The following is a 12,509-nucleotide window of genomic DNA, read 5'->3' as shown; positions in this document are numbered from 1 at the left end:
GAATTTTTTTTTGTTTTGGGCCTGCTAATAGTCGCTGGACAGTATTCTAATTTGCACAGAAATGCCATTTTTTTGTCAAACAAATCTTTCCATAAACTGACACCTTCGTTTGACACAAACAAAAACACGCCCTTACCTGTGGATTGGCACCATACCTGTTGATGTGCATGGATCCACACCTGATTGAAGAATGAATAATCATGGCTGCTGCCATGGATTAAAACAGCAAGGGCCCTTTGTGGTGTCATCATCCATGGATGCTGAAAGGTTCCATTATGACACGCTCAGTGTTTTGTCTATTGAAATTTTCATAGAGGATGCCATATTGATTTTCTGGAAGCAGCCATTGTGATTTGCAGTTAAACAGAGCTGTCATTTCAATGGATAAGAAATGTTGGGAAGGGTTTGGATTGCAACCACAGAAGTCAGCATGGACGAAGCCTAGACTTTGAGCACTATTGTGCATTAAAGCTGCATTAAATTTCTGAGTTAGAACCTACTTTTGGATTCCTGGAGCAGGTACGGCAGTTGCAGAGGTGCTAAGTACATTGAGTACTAGCACAGAACTTTGATTGGACAACAGGTGCATTCTCATTGTGCCAACTCCAAAAATACATAAAAGGTATGTTATCTCATGATAGGTGTTGAGTTGCAGATGCTAAACTGATATTCTCCTTCATTGCAGTGGCCAAAAAGCATAAGCCAGAAAAGAAATTGCTCCGTCGGTGACTGCTTCCTTCCCCCATGTTGCAACAGGGGGCAAAGAGAGGTACTCTTGAAGTTCATATGGCCATACCGTCAGAAATAGATAAGAAGGTTTTTGTGTTTTGGGCCTGCTAATAGTCGCTGGACAGTATTCCAATCTGCACAGAAATGCCATTTTTCCGTCAAACAAATCTTTCCATAAACTGACACCTTTGTTTGACACAAACAAAAACGCGTCCTTACCTATGGATTGGCACAATACCTGTTGATGTACCTGGATCCACACCTTAATGAAGAATGAAGAATCATGGCTGCTGCAAGGGATTAAAACAGCAAGGGCCCTTTGTCGTGTCATCATCCATGGATGCTGAAGGGTTCCATTATGACAAGCTCAGTTTTCCGTCTATTGAAATTTTTTATGGAGGCTGCCATATTGAGTTTCTGGAGGCAGCCATTGTGATTTGCAGTTAAACAGAGCTGTCATTTCAATGGATAAGAAATGTTTGGAAGGGTTTGGATTGCAACCACAGAGGTCAGCATGGACGAAGCCTAGTCTCTGAGCACTATTGTTTAAAGCTGCATTAAAATTCTGGGTTAGAACCTACTTTTGGATTCCTGGAGCAGGTAGGGCAGTTGCAGAGGTGCTAAGTAGATTGAGTACTAGCACAGAACTTTGATTGGACAACAGGTGCATTCTCATTGTGCCAACTCCAAAAATACATAAAAGGTATGTTATCTCATGATTGGTGTTGAGTTGCAGATGCTAAACTGATCTTCTCCTTCATTGCAGTGTCCAAAAAGCAAAAGCCAGAAAAGACATTGCTCCGTCAGTGACTGCTTACTTCCCCCATGTTGCAACAGGGGTCAAAGAGGGGTACTCTCAAAGTTCATATGGCCATACCTTCAGAAATAGATAAGAAGGTTTTTGTGTTTTGGGCCTGCTATTAGTCGCTGGACAGTATTCCAATCTGCACAGAAATGCAATTTTTCCGTCAAACAAATCTTTATATGAAATGACACCTTCGTTTGACACAAACAAAAACGCGCCCTTACCTATGGATTGTCACCATACCTGTTGATGTGCATGGATCCACACCTGATTGAAGAATGAAGAATCATGGCTGCTGCCAGGGATTAAAACAGCAAGGGCCCTTTGTGGTGTCATCATCCATGGATGCTGAAGGGTTCCATTATGACACGCTCAGTGTTCCGTCTATTGAAATTTTCATGGAGGCTGCCATATTGATTTTCTGGAGGAAGCCATTGTGATTTGCAGTTAAACAGAGCTGTCATTTCAATGGATAAGAAATGTTGGGAAGGGTTTGGATTGCAACCACAGAAGTCAGCATGGACGAAGCCTAGTTTCTGAGCACTATTGTTTAACCACCTCAGCCCCCAGTGCTTAAACACCCTGAAAGACCAGGCCACTTTTTACACTTCTGACCTACACTACTTTCACCGTTTATTGCTCGGTCATGCAACTTACCACCCAAATGAATTTTACCTCCTTTTCTTCTCACTAATAGAGCTTTCATTTGGTGGTATTTCATTGCTGCTGACATTTTTACTTTTTTTGTTATTAATCGAAATTTAACGATTTTTTTGCAAAAAAATGACATTTTTCACTTTCAGTTGTAAAATTTTGCAAAAAAAACGACATTCATATATAAATTTTGCTCTAAATTTATTGTTCTACATGTCTTTGATTAAAAAAAATGTTTGGGTAAAAAAAAAATGGTTTGGGTAAAAGTTATAGCGTTTACAAACTATGGTACAAAAATGTGAATTTCCGCTTTTTGAAGCAGCTCTGACTTTCTGAGCACCTGTCATGTTTCCTGAGGTTCTACAATGGCCAGACAGTACAAACACCCCACAAATGACCCCATTTCGGAAAATGCACACCCTAAGGTATTCGCTGATGGGCATAGTGAGTTCATAGAACTTTTTATTTTTTGTCACAAGTTAGCGGAAAATGATGATTTTTTTCTTTTTTTTTTTTTTTCTTACAAAGTCTCATATTCCACTAACTTGTGACAAAAAATAAAAACTTCCATGAACTCACTATGCCCATCAGCGAATACCCTGGGGTCTCTTCTTTCCAAAATGGGGTCACTTGTGGGGTAGTTATACTGCCCTGGCATTCTAGGGGCCCAAATGTGTGGTAAGGAGTTTGAAATCAAATTCTGTAAAAAATGACGAGTGAAATCCGAAAGGTGCTCTTTGGAATGTGGGCCCCTTTGCCCACCTAGGCTGCAAAAAAGTGTCACACATCTGGTATCTCCGTATTCAGTAGAAGTTGGGGAATGTGTTTTGGGGTGTCTTTTTACATATACCCATGCTGGGTGAGATAAATATCTTGGTCAAATGCCAACTTTGTATAAAAAAATGGGAAAAGTTGTCTTTTGCCAAGATATTTCTCTCACCCAGCATGGGTATATGTAAAATGACACCCCAAAACACATTCCCCACCTTCTCCTGAGTACGGAGATACCAGATGTGTGACACTTTTTTGCAGCCTAGGTGGGCAAAGGGGCCCATATTCCAAAGAGCACCTTTCGGATTTCACTCGTCATTTTTTACAGAATTTGATTTCAAACTCCTTACCACACATTTGGGCCCCTAGAATGCCAGGGCAGTATAACTACCCCACAAGTGACCCCATTTTGGAAAGAAGAGACCCCAGGGTATTCGCTGATGGGCATAGTGAGTTCATGGAAGTTTTTATTTTTTGTCACAAGTTAGTGGAATATGAGACTTTGTATGAAAAAAAAAAAAAAAAAATCATCATTTTCCACTAACTTGTGACAAAAAATAAAAAATTCTAGGAACTCGCCATGCCCCTCACGGAATACCTTGGGGTGTCTTCTTTCCAAAATGGGGTCACTTGTGGGGTAGTTATACTGCCCTGGCATTTTCCAGGGGCCCTAATGTGTGGTAAGTAGGTAAATGACCAGTGAAATCCGAAAGGTGCTCTTTGGAATGTGGGCCCCTTTGCCCACCTAGGCTGCAAAAAAGTGTCACACATCTGGTATCGCCGTATTCAGGAGACGTTGGGGAATGTGTTTTGGGGTGTCTTTTTACATATACCCATGCTGGGTGAGATAAATATCTTGGTCAAATGCCAACTTTGTATAAAAAAAATGGGAAAAGTTGTCTTTTGCCAAGATATTTCTCTCACCCAGCATGGGTATATGTAAAATGACACCCCAAAACACATTCCCCACCTTCTCCTGAGTACGGAGATACCAGATGTGTGACACTTTTTTGCAGCCTAGGTGGGCAAAGGGGCCCATATTCCAAAGAGCACCTTTCGGATTTCACTCGTCATTTTTTACAGAATTTGATTTCAAACTCCTTACCACACATTTGGGCCCCTAGAATGCCAGGGCAGTATAACTACCCCACAAGTGACCCCATTTTGGAAAGAAGAGACCCCAGGGTATTCGCTGATGGGCATAGTGAGTTCATGGAAGTTTTTATTTTTTGTCACAAGTTAGTGGAATATGAGACTTTGTATGAAAAAAAAAAAAAAAAAAAAAATCATCATTTTCCACTAACTTGTGACAAAAAATAAAAAATTCTAGGAACTCGCCATGCCCCTCACGGAATACCTTGGGGTGTCTTCTTTCCAAAATGGGGTCACTTGTGGGGTAGTTATACTGCCCTGGCATTTTCCAGGGGCCCTAATGTGTGGTAAGTAGGTAAATGACCAGTGAAATCCGAAAGGTGCTCTTTGGAATGTGGGCCCCTTTGCCCACCTAGGCTGCAAAAAAGTGTCACACATCTGGTATCGCCGTATTCAGGAGACGTTGGGGAATGTGTTTTGGGGTGTCTTTTTACATATACCCATGCTGGGTGAGAGAAATATCTTGGCAAAAGACAACTTTTTCCATTTTTTTATACAAAGTTGGCATTTGACCAAGATATTTATCTCACCCAGCATGGGTATATGTAAAATGACACCCCAAAACACATTGCCCAACTTCTCCTGAGTACGGCGATACCAGATGTGTGACACTTTTTTGCAGCCTAGATGCGCAAAGGGGCCCAAATTCCTTTTAGGAGGGCATTTTTAGACATTTGGATACCAGACTTCTTCTCACGCTTTGGGGCCCCTAGAATGCCAGGGCAGTATAAATACCCCACATGTGACCCCATTTTGGAAAGAAGACACCCCAAGGTATTCAATGAGGGGCATGGCGAGTTCATAGAAATTTTTTTTTTTTGGCACAAGTTAGCGGAAATTGATATTTTTTATTTTTTTCTCACAAAGTCTCCCGTTCCGCTAACTTGGGACAAAAATTTCAATCTTTCATGGACTCAATATGCCCCTCAAGGAATACCTGGGGGTGTCTTCTTTCCGAAATGGGGTCACATGTGGGGTATTTATACTGCCCTGGCATTCTAGGGGCCCTAAAGCGTGAGAAGAAGTCTGGAATATAAATGTCTAAAAAATTTTACATATTTGGATTCCGTGAGGGGTATGGTGAGTTCATGTGAGATTTTATTTTTTGTCACAAGTTAGTGGAATATGTGACTTTGTAAGAAAAAAAAAAAAATTCCGCTAACTTGGGCCAAAAAAAAGACTGAATGCAGCCTTACAGAGGGGGGGGGGATCAATGACAGGGGGGTGATCAATGACAGGGGGGGTGATCAATGACAGGGGGGTGATCAGGGAGTCTATATGGGGTGATCACCCAACTGTCATTGATCACCCCCCTGTAAGGCTGCATTCAGACGTCCGTATGATTTTTACGGATCCGATCAGTCTATCAGTGGATCCGTAAAAATCATGCGGACATCTGAATGGAGCTTTACAGGGGGGTGATCAATGACAGAGGGGTAATCAATGACAGGGGGGTGATCAGGGAGTCTATATGGGGTGATCACCACAGTCATTGATCACTCCCCTGTAAGGCTGCATTCAGACGTCCGTATGATTTTTACGGATCCGATCAGTCTATCTGTGGATCCGTAAAAATCATGCGGACATCTGAATGGAGCTTTACAGGGGGGTGATCAATGACAGAGGGGTAATCAATGACAGGGGGGTGATCAGGGAGTCTATATGGGGTGATCACCACAGTCATTGATCACTACCCTGTAAGGCTGCATTCAGACGTCCGTATGATTTTTACGGATCCGATCAGTCTATCAGTGGATCCGTAAAAATCATGCGGACATCTGAATGGAGCTTTACAGGGGGGTGATCAATGACAGGGGGGTAATCAATGACAGGGGGGTGATCAGGGAGTCTATATGGGGTGATCACCACAGTCATTGATCACTCCCCTGTAAGGCTCCATTCAGACGTCCGTATGATTTTTACGGATCCGATCAGTCTATCAGTGGATCCGTAAAAATCATGCGGACATCTGAATGGAGCTTTACAGGGGGTTGATCAATGACAGAGGGGTAATCAATGACAGGGGGGTGATCAGGGAGTCTATATGGGGTGATCACCACAGTCATTGATCACTCCCCTGTAAGGCTGCATTCAGACGTCCGTATGATTTTTACGGATCCGATCAGTCTATCAGTGGATCCGTAAAAATCATGCGGACATCTGAATGGAGCTTTACAGGGGGGTGATCAATGACAGGGGGGTAATCAATGACAGGGGGGTGATCAGGGAGTCTATATGGGGTGATCAGGGGTGATCAAGGGCTAATAAGGGGTTAATAAGTGACGGGGGGGGGGTGTAGTGTAGTGGTGCTTGGTGCAACATATTACTGAGCTGCCTGTGTCCTCTCGTGGTCGATCCAAACAAAGGGGACCACCAGAGGACCAGGTAGCAGGTATATTAGACGCTGTTATCAAAACAGCGTCTAATATACCTGTTAGGGGTTAAAAAAATCACATCTCCAGCCTGCCAGCGAACGATCGCCGCTGGCAGGCTGGAGATCCACTCGCTTACCTTCCGATCCTGTGAACGCGCGCGCCTGTGTGCGCGCGTTCACAGGAAATCTCGCGTCTCGCGAGAGGACGCACCGGTGCGTCCACCCAGAACAACAGGACCGCCGCAAAGACGCAATCCTGCGTACGGCGGTCCTGAGGAGGTTAAAGCTGCATTAAAATACTGGGTTAGAACCTACTTTTGGATTCCTGGAGCATGTAGGGCAGTTGCAGAGGTGCTAAGTACATTGAGTACTAGCACAGAACTTTGATTGGACAACAGGTGCATTCTCATTGTGCCAACTCCAAAATTACATAAAAGATATGGTATCTCATGAGAGGTGTTGAGTTGCAGATGCTAAACTGATCTGCACCTTCATTGCAGTGGCCAAAAAGCAAGAACCAGAAAAGACATAGCTCCGTCGGTGGCTGCTTCCTTCCTCCAAGTTGCAACAGCGGATAAAGAGAGGTACTCTTGAAGTTCATATGGCCATACCGTCAGAAATAGATAAAAAGGTTTTTGTGTTTTGGGCCTGCTAATAGTCGCTGGACAGTATTCCAATCTGCTTAGAAATGCCATTTTTCCGTCAAACAAATCTTTCCATAAACTGACACCTTTGTTTGACACAAACAAAAACGCGCCCTTACCTGTGGATTGGCACCATACCTGTTGATGTGCATGGATCCACACCTGATTGAAGAATGAAGAATCATGACTGCTGCCAGGGATTAAAACAGCAAGGGCCCTTTGTGGTGTCATCATCCATGGATGCTGAAGGGTTCCATTATGACACGCTCAGTGTTTCCGTCTATTGAAATTTTCATGGAGGCTGCCATATTGATTTTCTGGAGGCAGCCATTGTGATTTGCAGTTAAACAGAGCTGTCATTTCAATGGATAAGAAATGTTGGGAAGGGTTTGGATTGCAACCACAGAAGTCAGCATGGACGAAGCCTAGTTTCTGAGCACTATTGTTTAAAGCTGCATTAAAATACTGGGTTAGAACCTACTTTTGGATTCCTGGAGCAGGTAGGGCAGTTGCAGAGGTGCTAAGTACATTGAGTACTAGCACAGAACTTTGATTGGACAACAGGCACATTCTAATTTTGCCAGCTACAAAAATCCATAAAAGATATGGTATCTCATGAGAGGTGGTGAGTTGCAGACGCTACACTGATCTGCACCTGCATTGCAGTGGCCAAAAAGCAAGAACCAGAAAAGACATAGCTCCGTCGGTGGCTGCTTCCTTCCTCCAAGTTGCAACAGCGGATAAATAGAGGTACTCTTGGATTTCATTTGGCCATACCGTCAGAAACAGATAAGAAGGTTTTTGTATTCTGGGCCTGCTAATAGATGCTGGACAGTAATCCAATCTGCACAGAAATGCCATTTTTTCCGTCAAACAAATCTTTCCATAAAATGACACCTTCGTTTCACATAAACAAAAACGCGCCCTTACCTGTGGATTGGCACCATACCTGTTGATGTGCATGTATCCAAACCTGATTGATGAATGAAGAATCATGGCTGCTGACAGGGATTAAAACAGCAAGGGCCCTTTGTGGTGTCATCATCCATGGATGCTGAAAGGTTCCATTATGACACGCTCAGTGTTTTGTCTATTGAAATTTTCATGGAGGCTGCCATATTGATTTTCTGGAGGCAGCCATTGTGATTTGCAGTTAAACAGAGCTGTCATTTCAATGGATAAGAAATGTTGGGAAGGGTTTGGATTGCAACCACAGAAGTCAGCATGGACGAAGCCTAGTTTCTGAGCACTATTTTTTAAAGCTGCATTAAAATACTGGGTTAGAACCTACTTTTGGATTCCTGGAGCAGGTAGGGCAGTTGCAGAGGTGCTAAGTACATTGAGTACTAGCACAGAACTTTGATTGGACAACAGGCGCATTCTAATTTTGCCAGCTACAAAAATCCATAAAAGATATGGTATCTCATGAGAGGTGTTGAGTTGCAGATGCTAAACTGATCTGCACCTTCATTGTAGTGGCCAAAAAGCAAAAGCCAGAAAAGACATTGCTCCGTCGGTGACTGCTTCCTTCCCCCATGTTGCAACAGGGGGCAAAGAGAGGTACTCTTGAAGTTCATATGGCCATACCGTCAGAAATAGATAAGAAGGTTTTTGTGTTTTGGGCCTGCTAATAGTCGCTGGACAGTATTCCAATCTGCACAGAAATGCCATTTTTCCGTCAAACAAATCTTTCCATAAACTGACACCTTCGTTTGACACAAACAAAAACGCGCCCTTACCTGTGGATAGGCACCATACCTGTTGATGTGCATGGATCCACACCTGATTGAAGAATGAAGAATCATGGCTGCTGCCAGGGATTAAAACAGCAAGGGCCCTTTGTGGTGTCATCATCCATGGATGCTGAAGGGTTCCATTATGACACGCTCAGTGTTTTCGTCTATTGAAATTTTCATGGAGGCTGCCATATTGATTTTCTGGAGGCAGCCATTGTGATTTGCAGTTAAACAGAGCTGTCATTTCAATGGATAAGAAATGTTGGGAAGGGTTTGGATTGCAACCACAGAAGTCAGCATGGACGAAGCCTAGTCTCTGAGCACTATTGTTTAAAGCTGCATTAAAATTCTGGGTTAGAACCTACTTTTGGATTCCTGGAGCAGGTAGGGCAGTTGCAGAGGTGCTAAGTACATTGAGTACTAGCACAGAACTTTGATTGGACAACAGGTGCATTCTCATTGTGCCAACTCCAAAAATACATAAAAGGTATGTTATCTCATGATAGGTGTTGAGTTGCAGATGCTAAACTGATCTTCTCCTTCATTGTAGTTGCCAAAAAGCATAAGCCAGAAAAGACATTGCTCCGTCGGTGACTGCTTCCTTCCCCCATGTTGCAACAGGGGGCAAAGAGAGGTACTCTTGAAGTTCATATGGCCATACCGTCAGAAATAGATAAGAAGGTTTTTGTGTTTTGGGCCTGCTAATAGTCGCTGGACAGTATTCCAATCTGCACAGAAATGCCATTTTTCCGTCAAACAAATCTTTCCATAAACTGACACCTTTGTTTGACACAAACAAAAACGCGTCCTTACCTATGGATTGGCACAATACCTGTTGATGTACATGGATCCACACCTGATTGAAGAATGAAGAATCATGGCTGCTGCCAGGGATTAAAACAGCAAGGGCCCTTTGTGGTGTCATCATCCATGGATGCTGAAGGGTTCCATTATGACACGCTCATTTTTCCGTCCATTGAAATTTTCATGGAGGCTGCCATATTGAGTTTCTGGAGGCAGCCATTGTGATTTGCAGTTAAACAGAGCTGTCATTTCAATGGATAAGAAATGTTGGGAAGGGTTTGGATTGCAACCACAGAAGTCAGCATGGACGAAGCCTAGTCTCTGAGCACTATTGTTTAAAGCTGCATTAAAATTCTGGGTTAGAACCTACTTTTGGATTCCTGGAGCAGGTAGGGCAGTTGCAGAGGTGCTAAGTACATTGAGTACTAGCACAGAACTTTGATTGGACAACAGGTGCATTCTCATTGTGCCAACTCCAAAAATACATAAAAGGTATGTTATCTCATGATAGGTGTTGAGTTGCAGATGCTAAACTGATCTTCTCCTTCATTGCAGTGGCCAAATAGCAAAAGCCAGAAAAGACATTGCTCCGTCAGTGACTGCCTACTTCCTCATGTTGCAACAGGGGGCAAAGAGGGGTACTCTCAAAGTTCATATGGCCATACCTTCAGAAATAGATAAGAAGGTTTTTGTGTTTTGGGCCTGCTATTAGTCGCTGGACAGTATTCCAATCTGCACAGAAATGCAATTTTTCCGTCAAACAAATCTTTCCATAAACTGACACCTTCGTTTGACACAAACAAAAACGCGCCCTTGCCTGTGGATTGTCACCATACCTGTTGATGTGCATGGATCCACACCTGATTGAAGAATGAAGAATCATGGCTGCTGCAAGGGATTAAAACAGCAAGGGCCCTTTGTGGTGTCATCATCCATGGATGCTGAAGGGTTCCATTATGACACGCTCAGTGTTCCGTCTATTGAAATTTTCATGGAGGCTGCCATATTGATTTTCTGGAGGCAGCCATTGTGATTTGCAGTTAAACAGAGCTGTCATTTCAATGGATAAGAAATGTTGGGAAGGGTTTGGATTGCAACCACAGAAATCAGCATGGACGAAGCCTAGTTTCTGAGGACTATTGTTTAAAGCTGCATTAAAATACTGGGTTAGAACCTACTTTTGGATTCCTGGAGCAGGTAGGGCAGTTGCAGAGGTGCTAAGTACATTGAGTACTAGCACAGAACTTTGATTGGACAACAGGCGCATTCTAATTTTGCCAGCTACAAAAATCCATAAAAGATATGGTATCTCATGAGAGGTGGTGAGTTGCAGACGCTACACTGATCTGCACCTGCATTGCAGTGGCCAAAAAGCAAGAACCAGAAAAGACATAGCTCCGTCGGTGGCTGCTTCCTTCCTCCAAGTTGCAACAGCGGATAAATAGAGGTACTCTTGGATTTCATTTGGCCATACCGTCAGAAACAGATAAGAAGGTTTTTGTATTCTGGGCCTGCTAATAGATGCTGGACAGTAATCCAATCTGCACAGAAATGCCATTTTTCCGTCAAACAAATCTTTCCATAAAATGATACCTTCGTTTCACATAAACAAAAACGCGCCCTTACCTGTGGATTGGCACCATACCTGTTGATGTGCATGGATCCACACCTGATTGATGAATGAAGAATCATGGCTGCTGACAGGGATTAAAACAGCAAGGGCCCTTTGTCGTGTCATCATCCATGGATGCTGAAGGGTTCCATTATGACACGCTCAGTGTTCCGTCTATTGAAATTTTCATGAGGCTGCCATATTGATTTTCTGGAGGCAGCCATTGTGATTTGCAGTTAAACAGAGCTGTCATTTCAATGGATAAGAAATGTTGGGAAGGGTTTGGATTGCAACCACAGAAGTCAGCATGGACGAAGCCTAGTTTCTGAGGCACTATTGTTTAAAGCTGCAATAAAATACTGGGTTAGAACCTACTTTTGGATTCCTGGAGCAGATAGGGCAGTTGCAGAGGTGCTAAGTACATTGAGTACTAGCACAGAACTTTGATTGCTCAACAGGCGCATTCTAATTTTGCCAGCTACAAAAATCCATAAAAGATATGGTATCTCATGAGAGGTGGCGAGTTGCAGATGCTACACTGATCTGCACCTGCATTGCAGTGGCCAAAAAGCAAGAACCAGAAAAGACATAGCTCCGTCGGTGGCTGCTTCTTCCTCCAAGTTGCAACAGCGGATAAATAGAGGTACTCTTGGATTTCATTTGGCCATACCGTCAGTAACAGATAAGAAGGTTTTCGCATTCTGGGCCTGCTAATAGATGCTGGACAGTAATCCAATCGGCACAGAAATGCAATTTTTCCGTCAAACAAATCTTTCCATAAAATGATACCTTCATTTCACATAAACAAAAACGCGCCCTTACCTGTGGATTGGCACCATACCTGTTGATGTGCATGGATCCACACCTGATTGAAGAATGAAGAATCATGGCTGCTGCCATGGATTAAAACAGCAAGGGCCCTTTGTGGTGTCATCATCCATGGATGCTGAAGGGTTCCATTATGACACGCTCAGTGTTTTCCGTCTATTGAAATTTTCATGGAGGCTGCCATATTGATTTTTTGGAGGCAGCCATTGTGATTTGCAGTTAAACAGAGCTGTCATTTCAATGGATAAGAAATGTTGGGAAGGGTTTGGATTGCAACCACAGAAGTCAGCATGGACGAATCCTAGTTTCTGAGCACTATTTTTTAAAGCTGCATTAAAATACTGGGTTAGAACCTACTTTTGGATTCCTGGAGCAGGTAGGGCAGTTGCAGAGGTGCTAA

This window comes from Bufo bufo, chromosome 10 (genome assembly GCF_905171765.1).
Source record: "Bufo bufo chromosome 10, aBufBuf1.1, whole genome shotgun sequence".
Taxonomy (NCBI): domain Eukaryota; kingdom Metazoa; phylum Chordata; class Amphibia; order Anura; family Bufonidae; genus Bufo; species Bufo bufo.
This window is presented reverse-complemented; position numbering follows the sequence as displayed.